A 13,473-nucleotide genomic window follows, 5' to 3' on the forward strand; every position below is an offset into this window, starting at 1 on the left:
ATCGCAGCGTCTTCATCGGATGTAGGCCCTAATCGGTATGCCGTGTACGAGTAGTGTAGGTGGTTTGAATTGAAATAAATATATATTTTTAAACACTACAGAAGTGTAAAGAGACTGGATGGATCCAAAGGGTTCGGTTCTCCTGGTAGCCTTCGAAGTTTTTCCGCTCCCAGGTCTGTTAACGGTACAGACAATTTCTGTAAACGACATACGATTTGTTTACTTAACATTTGTCGGGTCGGTTATTTCCATTTTTAATTCGGTTGTTGCACCCTGGATGTGCTAATAGGGCGGACGTCGCCGCCAGCAGGAAAGCTTTTAAGTTCAAGGTCGAAAGACTTCGCCGATATACCTCACCGGCCTCGGTCAAACGATTCCAATTGGAAAATATTCAAATCGACCAACAAATCTAAAAGAAATATATTATTAATTAACAAGGATTATCCGCTGAAATGTACGCAGGCCTATTATTAATTATATAACGGGCAGTGATTGATTTTTACACTATACTTCTTTTAACGATCAGGCAATCAATCAAGATAAAACTAGATAAAGTAAGCAGTTGAAACCACTTACGTGTTTCGTTATTAATGCACTGACAGGTAAAAAATTCTGCCCAATTGATCTTCTTTTTTTCAGTTTCTCGATCAAAGAAAATTTTGCCCTTAATTTCTCATTGTTTTTGCCAATTAATATTAGTTTATCATATGTTTTAAATTAGGAATATGGGACCCGATAGGGGGCTCGGTGGCCGCAACGGTTTAGGCGTTGACACGGCGCTCATCACTGTAAGGTGAAGGTCCTGGGTTCGAATCCAGCGGCCCTGCAGTCCAACCCGACATAATTACAAATGGGCTTTTTTTCAAAAACACCGGCACCCTGAGGGTTTATATGACCTCTGCTGTTGCAAACCCTCGTTTAAAAAAAAAAATGAAAAAAATGAAAAATAAAAATAAAACGTTTTACGGAATTTAAAATGTTTATTCGGTCCCATTTGAATTCTGAAGCAATAAAATGTTTCTTCATTTCAATCTTTAAACATAAAAATGCCATTTAATGCTGAGGATGTTGTGCGTGGTGTGGCATTTATTGATGATGGACGTTCCATCAGGTATGCTATTGCCATCGGGCTTCCCTACGAAACACTGCGAGACGCGGTTAGACGTTTTCGAGAAACTGGGTCTTACCATAGAAGGTCCTGTTCTGGACGTAACAGAACCACAGGATGACCGTTTTTGGACTTTGAGAATTTTGCGAAACCGGTGACTTACGGTTGTTCAAGCGATTCATCAGCTACAAGAAGTTCGAGGTGTCCAAATTTCTGAACGCACCGCTCGAAGAAGATTAAATCATTATGGACTGATGGTTTTTCGCCCCGTAAGAGGACCCAGAATTGACCAGAACACACAGAGTTGCACAGCTCCCATTTGATCGAGAACACAGCCATTGGTCTTTGGACGATTGGTCTGCTGTACATTTTACAGATGAGTGTAGATTTGCTCTACGATCTTCAGATGGGCGTGAAAGAGTGTAAAGAAGGCGAAATGAAAAGTACGAAGCTTGTAATTTTTCCCAGAGCCAACCTTTACAACGTAGCTCAGTGATGGTGTGGACGGGAAGTTCAATGGAGAGTCGCACAGAGTTGGTTGTTGTTCATGGAGGGTCTTTGGCGTCCACTCTCTATAGGGATGTGTTGCCTATCCTCGATGAAATAGGCGAAATCCTATTCTAATGCACGATAATGCCCGTCCACATGTCGCTCGCATAGTATATACGTACATTCAACAGCATAACATCAGGGGTCTTAGCCTGGCCAGCCCGTTCTCCCAACTTAAACCCCATGGAAAATTTATGGGATAACCTCAAAAGACGAATAAGAGCACGTCCATCCACTGATAACTCCACGATCTTGAAAGGACTCTTCCTGAAGAATGTACTAACCCCCAGCAAAGAGACATTTCCAGACTGATAAAAGCATGCCGAGGCGTCTTCGAGTTGTAATTCAGGTAAGAGGAGGAAATAGGCGTTGTTAATTACAAATTTAAAACCAATTTTATCTGTCCGTCTTTTTTATTTATTTTTTCACTTTCCTTTGCAATATACATTTTTTTAACTTTGTTAGACAAAGACTCAATTATTAAACATTAAAAAACATGAAACTTTGGTTAATATATAAAAATATATACAAATGAAGTTATGTTACAAGTGGGCGGAATTTTTTTCCCCGTCAGTATAAATCCTGGCGTATTAGTATTGTTGGAAAAAATCAATAACCTCGTATAAAACATGGTAATTTCTCAGTTTGCCACGTCTCATTCGACCGGCCATATTTTCCGAGGACCTTTGGTGAAAAGATAAATTTGCGATAGAGTTTATTTACATTTTTTGTTTTTATTTTATTCATTGCCTGCTATCTTCTATCAACTTCTTTCTAGATTTACCTTTTGCACTAGAACTCTATCATTAGATCGTGTGTTGTCTTTTTTAATTATTAATTACCTCGATGGCCGCATGTTATCGTACGAGTAAATTAATACAGTTAAGTAAATTAGGAGGTAATTATTGTTCGCCTGAACGGGTTTTTGTTGCTAGCGTAACGTTCATTTTTTTAATATATACATGAGATTATCTCTTTTTTTAATCCTATGTATTAGTTGAATCAACGAATACAGTGAAGTACCATGTCTCAGGTTGAACCCGACATCGTAAACGTTTTTCGTCAGATTATCATTTTTTTCTGACATGGTTTGCCAGACACAACCCAGACCCCGGCCTCTTGACGAGGGGGGAAATCAACAAACATTCCTTTTAACACGACAGGCGTTTTGTATCTAGGACCAACAAGACATCCCGGCCGGAGGATTAGCCGCATTTTAATTGGCTTCTCGTCCCCCTTTCGACGAGAGGGGCTTTATGTAAATCGTTTCTTCCCCATTCGACCACCCTTCACCGGCACACATATCACTGGTGATTATGCTTTTGTCCGCCCCCCGTTTATGATTCATGTCACATTCATGGTGGGGAAAAAAACGTCTAGACGTCCTACGACCTAACACATATTGTTGCAGTGAACACAAAGTTAACAATAGTGAAATATAGAGTTTACTTTTCCCCAGTGCGATGTTTTGCGATAATTGAACTAGTTTGAGTACAAAAGATGACACGAGTCATGAATAATATGCTCATGATAAAAAAGTGGGTGTTTTATGTTCACAAATATTGCAGCCACCTGGTTTATTGTACTTTTCTTAGTTCCTTAATTCAGTGTAATCAACTCGATACTCTGAGTTTAGCCCTCTTTAACAGTAGCACTTAGTTGGCCAGTTTTAGTGAGGGTTCTTTTATCACAAGTTGCCGTGTCTGGCATCTTTATAGTTTGTCCATTCCTCATTTTGTCTTTTTTGGTTTCATTTTGTTATCTTGTTATTCGGTCTAGCAGAACTTTATGTGGGTACCTAACCTCTGGCCAGTTTGTCTGTTTTTTCTTTACCCAGAGCTTCTTTGCGCCCTGGCACCCAACATATTGTCAGGTTGTTTTCACGGGTTTTGAAGATTTTGAACGGATTCTCTTTCGGATCATTTTACAAGCTTTATTAGCTGTTTGCTATCTGATCTTAGGTTTTTTTCCTCATTTAAGTTTTCTAAAGCAAAAGCATTGATAGCTTGTATTTTAGCTTGAAATTCCGAGGTATTGCTCATATTTTGTATGTATCTTATGTACAAAATGCCTGATCCGGTTCCTTCGTGTGATTTATATATAATTTATTACATATCATTACATCTGATATTCTCCTGATTTCTTCTTTCGGCATGAAGCATGTTGAGATTTTGTATTAGGTTGTAAAGAATTTTTCCGGGATCATAAAATTAGTCCCCATCCCAGTAATGGATGTCCGCTGTTTCATTTTTATTGTATGCCCGAAACCCAGGATACATAAACAAAGACAGTTTTGACTAACAAGTTTCCGTTCGTAAAATTCTTGTCTTCTTAAAATCCTCTCGAGAACAATGAAATTGTAGCCATAAAGTAAAATAAACAAGATGAAGTAAGAAATAAGACGAACGTATGTTCAACAACTACATAAAAGATAAAAATGATTCATGCTGATATAATTAACGCACAGTAAACACTTAGGCTTGACTATAAATAATAATATGGCTTAAAGACTTAGATCAGCAAAAGAGGTTTGGTTTCAAAAAGCCCACTCAGTAGGATAAGATATATTCATGCACAGTAGGTACAAAGTAGCCTTAAATTAAACCAAGTTAGAAGACCGAAAAATCAAAAATCATCCAGAATTTAGTTACTTGTTAGTATATAGTAAGATAAACTAATTTATAATTCGATTAGATGTTTGGAAACTAAAAAGGTTTAAGATTAAAAGGAGTCTGCCCATTTATAACTAACATACCGCGACCAATATTGGTCTGCTGTGCAATCTCCACTATTATCTAGAGGTCCTCATTAAGATTAAGCCTTTTATCAGAAGTTTGTTAGGAATCCCGTGTGGATCTTTCAGGACGTGTGACAATATCTGCACATGTTTGTTTTTGTTGCTCCGAGTCTACACTTATGCCTCCGGAGTCTGCGGTATCCACTCAGCAATCCAACGATCATTCTAGTCCTAACACGTCCTGGGTTTAGAAGTACTGCCATTAGTTTCTGCGATGGTCCTTTGATGAAACTTTTTCGCAGGCCTCTGTCTTGGAGTACAATCCCAATGAACCTGATAGATCTATGTTTTTGGCAATTTGGTACGCCGCAAAAGGTATCAGGGCCGATAGATATCCAATCGAACTTCCTTGGCCAATTTATCGTCCTCTTCGTTGCCTCTCTGCCTTGTGTGCCCTAGTTTCCAGTCAAGGGTGATTTTGTTATTTCCAATTAATTAAGGTTTTTAGTTGAGATAAAAAGTCAATGGCACGAGCGGGATTCGAACCCACGATCTTCGGCTTGATACGCCGCTGCTCTACCACTTGAGCTATCGTGACTTCGATCCACTTGGACACCAACTTCCCATCTCAAGTTTTTTATCTTAACTAAAAACCTTAATTATAATATATTAATTGGTCAAGCGGACCACGAAATTAGTGAATTTAATGATTAAAAATGAAGTACATTTCACTAAAGCTCTCCGTGGCCATTTCATTTGTCGTCGAGAATCCAATCCGATTACATGACATTTGAAAAATGGCAAAAAGGAGGGAAAATTCAAAAGGTGCGGTTGAGATGGGAAGTCGGTGTCCGAGTGGATCGAGGTCACGATAGCTCAAGTGGTAGAGCAGTGCCGTATCTAGCCGAAGATCGTGGGTTCGAATCCCGCTCGTGCCATTGACTTTTTTTCATCTCAACTAAAACCTTAATTAATTGTAATGTATTAATTGGTCAAGCGGACCACGAAATTAGTGAATTTAGTTATTTCCAATGATCGTCAGAGCTCTGTTGGAATCTACAATTGAAATGAGCATGTTTCATTCCTAATTATGCTAAATACCTTTACGGCACTGTATCTATCATGCAAGACTATTGTACTTCTCCATATATGAGTGATTTCTTTTTCAAATTTCAGAATTTTTTGAAATAGGTAAATTTTCCAACGGATTTCCAGTACCCTGTATGTACTAAAAAGTCCGCGTTCTGAGCCTTTCTCCCATGCTGCTTTTTCTGGTCCATATTTCCTGGTCCTAAGCAGTCATTACGTCCATGTCATGCCCTTTCGAAGTTCTTCTGTAAGTGTGATTTCCTATCTGCAGGTGATTATGCTTCTTTCTGTATAAAGATATGCAGAGGTGGTATTAACATCTTAAGAGTTCAGCATAGTACTCACGGCTCCCGTATTAGATATGCGTTCCTTTAGGCATTTTGGACCTTTTCTACTGTCTGCATAGTTTTATCGTTGACCTGACAACTCTTGTATAAAGCCAGAAGGGCTTAGTCTTTTGGACCTGCCCAGTAAAATGATAATACAGCAGTCCTTCAAAAAAATACGACACAGAGACATGCATTGACAAAAAAGGTTTCCTTTCAGCCAAGGATAGAAAGACATTTTTTAACAAAAGAACTTTGATCAACTGTAACAACATTGATAGATGAGTTAGGTTTAGATACGCCCCCTTAAAATGGTACGAAGAACAATGGAATTGTACGGCCTTAGGACTCTACAATGAGGATGAAGAGGATTAATGCATATCGACGCATGGTATAGAGTAAAAGAATAATGATTATGACTTATAAAAAAATATGTATTAATTATTAAATGTTTTCTTGTTTGAGAGCACGAAGGCTTTATTTATTTGCTTTAACGCTTTAATCCAGTATGGAAATTTTATAAACGAAAGATGCTGGGGGCATGCTGGAATTTTTTGTGTGTGTCTCGAGGCGGCCACGTGTTGGGAGACCTCCGAAGAGCAAAAAGCCGGGTTCGGCTCGAGCGGGTAATTATTCAGAACGGACTCCATATTCGAATAATGACTCGTTACAAATAAGAGCTTAACCGAAGGGGGTGCGGAAGTCTCAAGATAGTTTTGTTCTTACCCGAAGCCCCACTTCCTGCCCGGGACTAGCGCACTTCCTCCATACGATTATATCTCCTTTCTCTCTTTGGCCTATCGAGGAACATCGCCTAGCGAGATCTACACGAGCCGACGAAAGGCGAAAGGCGATCTCACGAACCGGAGGGTATACCTGACATCTTGGGACACGGAACATTTGAATAACACGGCTTGGCGATGAGGTTCGATTCTGATTGACGACAGATGATTGACAGACAGACGTGTTAAAAATGAATTGTTTGAAAACTGAATTTGGGAAAAAAAATTAAAATTGGGGCTTAAAATATGGGGTAAAATCGAGTTAAACCCTTGGGCAATCTTTGTTTAAGGATCTGTCAGGGTTAAAGCTGCCAGACAAGAACTAGACTAGGATACATTGATCTACGATTTATTTTTGCTAAACGGTACTTAACCAACTTAAAACTGCTTATTTGATACAACACTTGACTGCCAGCAATGTAATCATGTGTACATATTTGTATAATACACTATCATGTATAGGTAACAAATAATTTGTTTTTTACTTGATACAAGGTACCAAAAAATTAGATAATAAAGGAGGAATCTCATGTTTAAAAACTTGTATATATTACGCGTTCAATTAGGGAATGTACAAAAAATTACTAGTGAAAGAGGTTTCTTACTGCTAAAACATTAGACAACGTTTTTCTCCAGTGCCTAGTATGGATGAAGATCCAATAACGCATCAAAACAACAGTATCATTAGTCATTACTGCATTAAGTCTTATTCAGAGTTAAAAAATTATTATTGTAATAACAATAATAATAATAATAATAATTATTAAAACAAAATTAAAACTTTTCGTTATATTAAAGAATTATGGATATGGATCGTCCAATCCGTCTGCCAGAGTTCATTGGTTTACAAATAAATATGCAGTTTAGAGAAGAGAGAGAGAAGAAAAGAAAAAAAGAGAACAAAAAGTAAACAAAAAATAAAATAATACAAAAATACAAAGTATACCTAAAAATGCAAAATACAATAATAAAATAAAATAAACGAGCGAACTAGTGTTAAAAATAAAGCCTATACCCAAAATTTTGATGGCTTAATAACAATGAAAGAATAAAATTTAAAAATTAAATTCTTGAATCAATTCGTATCAGTAGCTCCAAGCATGTTTAGCATACCGAATCAAGCGCCGAGAATTTGAGCCACTCAAGAACTGCAATAGCTCACTTCTGGGGAGAGTAAAACAACCAAGGTGAGAATTATTATTGTTAAAAAAACAAAAAGTGATTTAGTGTGGAATTCGTGGGTCTAATCAAAATAGAATTATTGAATTGCTTGTAAGTGCAGAGCAGGAAGTCGTAAGTATTTCATGGGTTTGATTTCTTTTTCTAGTTGATGTAGTACCAAAATTATTTTTCCCCTTCGCTAGTTATTAAATGAGACTGGGTTTCTTCTTTGCAGATTCTGTATTGACCTATCTCTTTCAGATATCTGCAGGCTAAACGCAGAGCCGGGTAACTTTCAATCTTTGTCTGTTTCCTATGATTCATTTTTTTCCTGTTCAAATCGCTATAACGTCCCGTTTATAAGTCATATGCCATAAGTCTAACTCAAACGTTACTATACAATAGTTATTCATTTTCTTCTATTGGGGGTTAAATAAAATATCGAATCAGAAGTACAGAATTGGAAATATCGTCCACTTTTTCACTCACGAACACTCTTGATCAATGTATGGTCTTGAAGAAGAAGAAAGCAAATTCAGTCGTTACTGCCAAGCTTTCGACCTATTTTAAGATCATCATCAGAGCAAAACAATCTTAAATATGTCTACAGATTGACATATTTAAGTTTTTTAAGGCGACCTCGTATTTCCTTGACGACCGACTCGGTCCCAACATTGCCTCGACTGTGAAGGGTAACATCCTTGGCAATGTTGGTACTAAGTACTTCAAGGAAATTTGAGATCACTTGTAAAAAAATTAAATATGTCAATCTGTAGACATATTTAAGATTGTTTTGCTCTGAAGATGACCTTAAAATAGTTCGAATGCATGGCAGTAACAACTGAACTTTCTTCTCCAAGACCACACCTTGATCCAGAGTACCTTGTGAGAAGTAAAGAAGCCTGCATAGGTTCAATGCTTCGAATCTAACCATTTCTAGACGTTTTCTACAAAGAAAAATAGATGAAATTGCTAAAAATTAGTCCAGATTTTTATGGACTGTTTTTGTTTTTCTGATAATATGATGGCGACTTATGAGCTTTTCTTTCCTTCGTCAAATTTGAAGGACGATGCGCTCATAACAAAATTTGTTTTTTCGTCCTTTTCTTTTAAATTTACATAAGCCCTTTCAATAGAGGAGCAAATAGTATAGGCAGGAATATAATTTGAGTTTAATATAAGCTGTAGGTTCAACAGGCAAACGCTTCCTTCCACACAGAAGGCAATTTAACGTGTTTTTTTGGTTTTTTCGGGGGGGGGGTCCTTAAATTCATACAAAATTCTGAATTCCATATTTTTCATGAATCCAACAGTGCGATAAGTCGAAAGTCTGCGGGTGTTCCGTGGTTGGAAATAAACGGAAACAGCGCACGTTCGCTCAAGAAATGATCCGTAGCCGGTCGATGGCACAGCTTTTTCACCGTACACTTTTCTGACGAAATGTCTTCACGGACATCGTTTACCGCCGACCGTTACCTAATGGCCCCAATTTAATTCCCGCTGGGATGTTTTTCCTCTCGATAGTGTTTTTTTGTCCGAAAAGAAAGGAGGATCCTTTCAGTATTATCCTTGATTTCGAAAATGGCCGTTTTCGGCGTGGGTGAGGAAGCAATCTTCTTGGGCAGGATCTGAAGATGCGCTCCTGTAAAATACTCCTGTTACCAGTGACCATTCACATTCTTTGTAAGTTTATGAAGGTTTAACATTTTATGATTAACGGTAAAATTTAACTTTTTATTACCTTTCTGTTATTCTAACAACCTAAGCGTTTGAATTATTTTTTGTCTGATGTTTTACCATGTCAGATGTGTTTCCGCTTTATACTCAAGAACACCACACCTCAAAAACGAAAAATTACACAAACCCAACACTGAAGAAGGCGTGAAGTGTCTGACAGATCAAAAGGCGAGGATAGGCCGACCAAAATGATCGGAAACGTCCAAATTGCGGGTTTATCACCCCTCAAACACCAGAAGGAAATCTCACAATAATTTTAATTTTTGTTAAATAAAAAGGTTTTTCGTTCATTAGCACATTTGAATTCTTGTGCCGACAGCATCAAATTGTTTATTGTCATTTGTACGTGCCTAGATTTTTTGTAAATAATCATTATTTTTAGTCACTTTAATACCTTATAGATAGTTTTGGCAAAACCTTAGCCTGGAGTGGCTGAAGTTTTTCCTCATTATGAACCAAGGTTTACCGGAATTATAGGTGAACGAACCGGAAGTACCATCACGTGACGCATGCCGCGTATAGACGGGCAAATGTTCCATATACGGCTACGTACGTCTAATTGTCCTTTTTAATTAAGCGCTGAGTACAAAAAGGTCTAAAGGCGAAACCGTGAAGTTGGGTCCGCCCGGTCGTGCCGATCGACGCGTCATGCCCTACCCCAAAAAGGCCCGGGTGGAGGAAGGCCTATTTCTGTCGAGGGAGGGATTATTTCGGAAATCAATAGCAAGATCCAAGAGGGGTACGTCGAGGTACACTCGAAACAAAAATGCACCGTCTGTGTCGATTTTTGCGTTCGAATCAAAATCATTTAAAAAATAAAACATATAAATACCTAGACTTTCGAAAACAACTTATATGTTAAGTTCCATAATTTTTTTTATGTTGGAAATCGATCCCACCCTTAAGTCCTTCATGGCAATGCACCATGATCGATAGAACTGTTGACTTCATTTCAAGCATTGATTTATATTTCTTAACATATTTGTTAATGCATATAAACACATATTTGGATTAATTGAGCCAATAAATTAATGGAGCCAACACCTCTTTCGTGTCTTCAGGAGGTCACGTTTGTAGTTAAATAGCAATTTCCTTACCAATTCAGCACTCCTCTTCTTCTTGAGTCTTTTTTTAATTTCTTCTAATAACACATTAATTTTTCTGCATTCATATCATACCAATATTGTAATGTAGTATGATTTATTTATGATCATCCTTGATCTTGTCAGGTTAATATTTAATTGTGTCGAAGTATTTGTTGTTGTTTTTTCTTTTTGTTTGAAAAGCTTATTCATGAATAAAGTTCACAAATACTCATGGGAAAGTTTGAACAAAAAGAGAACTTCACTGTTGAGGTTAAGCACTTTAAACATTGTGGGTCTCCGACTGATCATGATGTTTTTCCCCCAATTTTGTATTGATTGCTATTATTAATATATAAAGTAATTTTTTGGCAGTCTTTCTCAAGACAACGATGCTAAATTCCGCACTGGATAAACAGAATTTTAGCCAAACGGGATAAAAGCACATTCCAGTAAGTCTTTAGGCCTGATAGACTGTATTTAGTAAGGTATTTCCTCTTAAACGTAAATGTGCTTTTGTAGACACCTTGAAACATTTGATCATTCGACTTGTACCAAAATCTTAAACTTCAAAATCGCAATCCTGAAAAGTGACGCTTTTTGACTTATTCAGTTTTGCCACGATGATGCAGAATTAATCTACCATACACGCCTGACAAAGAAAAACTTTATAGAATTGACAAATGATGGAGTGAGTGTGTTGTTCAATCTTTTTAAAAAGATAGTTCCTACTCACAGAAAGTTGTTTTCAACGACACGGATTTCGAGCTAATAGCACATCATCAGGTTCTAGAACTCCTTCAACCAGATGATGAGCTATAAGATCGAAATCCGATCGTTGAAAACAACTTACTGTGAGTAGGAACTATCATTTTAAAAAGAAAGAAAAACTTTATTGTAAGCAGAAAAAAAATCTCCCTTTCCATATCGTCAAACGTCGACCGTATCGTGTTTGTCCCAAAAAAGAAAGGATATTCAGTCCGACGAGACCTAACGACGTCAAGACGCGTCTTCCTCCCGGAAACGCCATTGTTGTGTCACTGTAATAAATTCAGCCTTCGTTCTTTGATTTGAACAATTTGAGACGCAAGCCCATGATCTGGTGAACAATACATCCTTTGTGATCCGAGGATAGGGCTTAATTAAGTACGTGTGCCGACGAAATTGATATTTACATAGAAGACTTTATCACCCGATCGTGCTTCATTCTAATAACTATAGTAACATTAGAAGTCACAAAAACTGCGTTTATTTGTTTGGCTGTTTCTATATTCGCTACGTTTATAATTTTTTTCTTATTGATTTAATTGTTTTCCATTCACTACTTCACTACTTCCATTCACTTCATAAGCTGAAAACGAAATAGTTCATTGTTAAGATGACGATTTAAAATTGCGTGAAAAAATATTTTCTGTACTTAATGTAAAATGATGTCAAGACAATAGAAATGATAGGCTTTTGAGATAGATTTGTTACAAACCAGTGTATACTTGCTGAATTTTTTTTTTTTTTTTTTTTTACAAAATAAGCCTAATTTGAAATTTATAAACAATTGCTATCAGTTCTTCTTTTAATCCAGGAATTAGCTACATTATGTTTTTGTTTGGATTAAAATTGTTAAATATTTTACATGAGGACTATATCTTTTTTTACATAGAATATTAAGCAGCTATTTGTTTAGCCAATTTGTTAATTAATACTTTAATACTAATAGGAAAAGAAGAAAATTATTATTAGGCAGTTAAGTGTTAATAATACATTTTTATTATGAGATTTCCTCCTATTAAATATATTATTTGATAGTTACCTCTCACCCTGGTCTGCCTATCCTCACTGATTTTTGTTAACTCAGTCGCGTTTTAGCATTTCGCCACCTTCAGATATAACACACTGAAGATGGAGAAATGTCTAGACGTATCCAATACAAACATTTTTATGTAGAGAACTATACTTACAATTATTAGGTTTCATGGTCCACTTGACCAAATAAATTCTTTTCAATTAATTAAGGTTTTTTGTTGAGTTAAAAAAGTCAGTCACAAGCAGGATTTGAACCCACGAACTTCGGCTAAATACGCCGCTGCTCTACCACTTGAGCTAACGTGGCTTCGATCCACTCGGACACTAACTTCCCATCTTAACCCCACCTTTTCAATTTTCCCTCCTTGAAAAATGGCAAAAAGGTGGGATTGAGATGGGAAGTTAGTGTCCAAGTGGATCGAAGTCACGATAGCTCAAGTGGGAGAGCAGCGGTGTATTTAGCTGAAGGTCGTGTGTTCGAATCTCGCTCGTGGCACTGACTTTTTTATCTCAACCAAAAACCTTAATTAATTGAAAAAAATGTACTTATAATATTCAGTCTGATTGAGGGTTGATGGGTACTTATATTCCTCCATCGACACTCTTGTACCATGCACCCCATTCATGCATATAAATATATTCTCACAAAACAGTTAAAGCACCTATCACCAAATTTAGTATATAAACAGCAATAAAATCTTGCAACAATCAAAAGAACTATACATGCAGAATTACCCTAGTTTCCTCCAGGAATCGGAATAAGGGACCCTAAAGCAGATTTATGGTTATGGTGTTGTGCAATTACAATGTGGATTTTTAATTTTTTATTTTAATTTACTTTATTTTATTTGTTTTAAACTGAAAAACAATTAATTACAAGTGTAAAAAAGTGGTAAGAAAAAATAAAATTGATATGCGTGTGAGAAGAACTTTTACAGTGGTGAATTGATATAAATGAATATTTTTCTGGCAAATCTTGGCGCGTTATGAGAGTAATGTACTACTATTAACATTAAAGCAATTTTATGAATGCACCATACTGTGTTTAGCTACATAGAGCTAGATGACTAATAAAAATTAACATAACTGGAAATTTGGCAGG

General features: G+C 36.7%; 1 protein-coding gene across 2 annotated transcripts in view; it reads left to right on the forward strand.

Annotated features, from left to right (window-relative positions):
• Nucleotides 1–13,473, forward strand: part of LOC106669842 (protein singed) — a 52,572-nt gene that overhangs the window by 35,836 nt on the left and 3,263 nt on the right. The window lies entirely within an intron of this gene.

The sequence above is a fragment of the Cimex lectularius genome, unplaced genomic scaffold (genome assembly GCF_000648675.2).
Source record: "Cimex lectularius strain Harlan isolate CLEC.00 unplaced genomic scaffold, Clec_2.1 scaffold76, whole genome shotgun sequence".
In the NCBI taxonomy this organism is placed as follows: Eukaryota; Metazoa; Arthropoda; class Insecta; order Hemiptera; family Cimicidae; genus Cimex; species Cimex lectularius.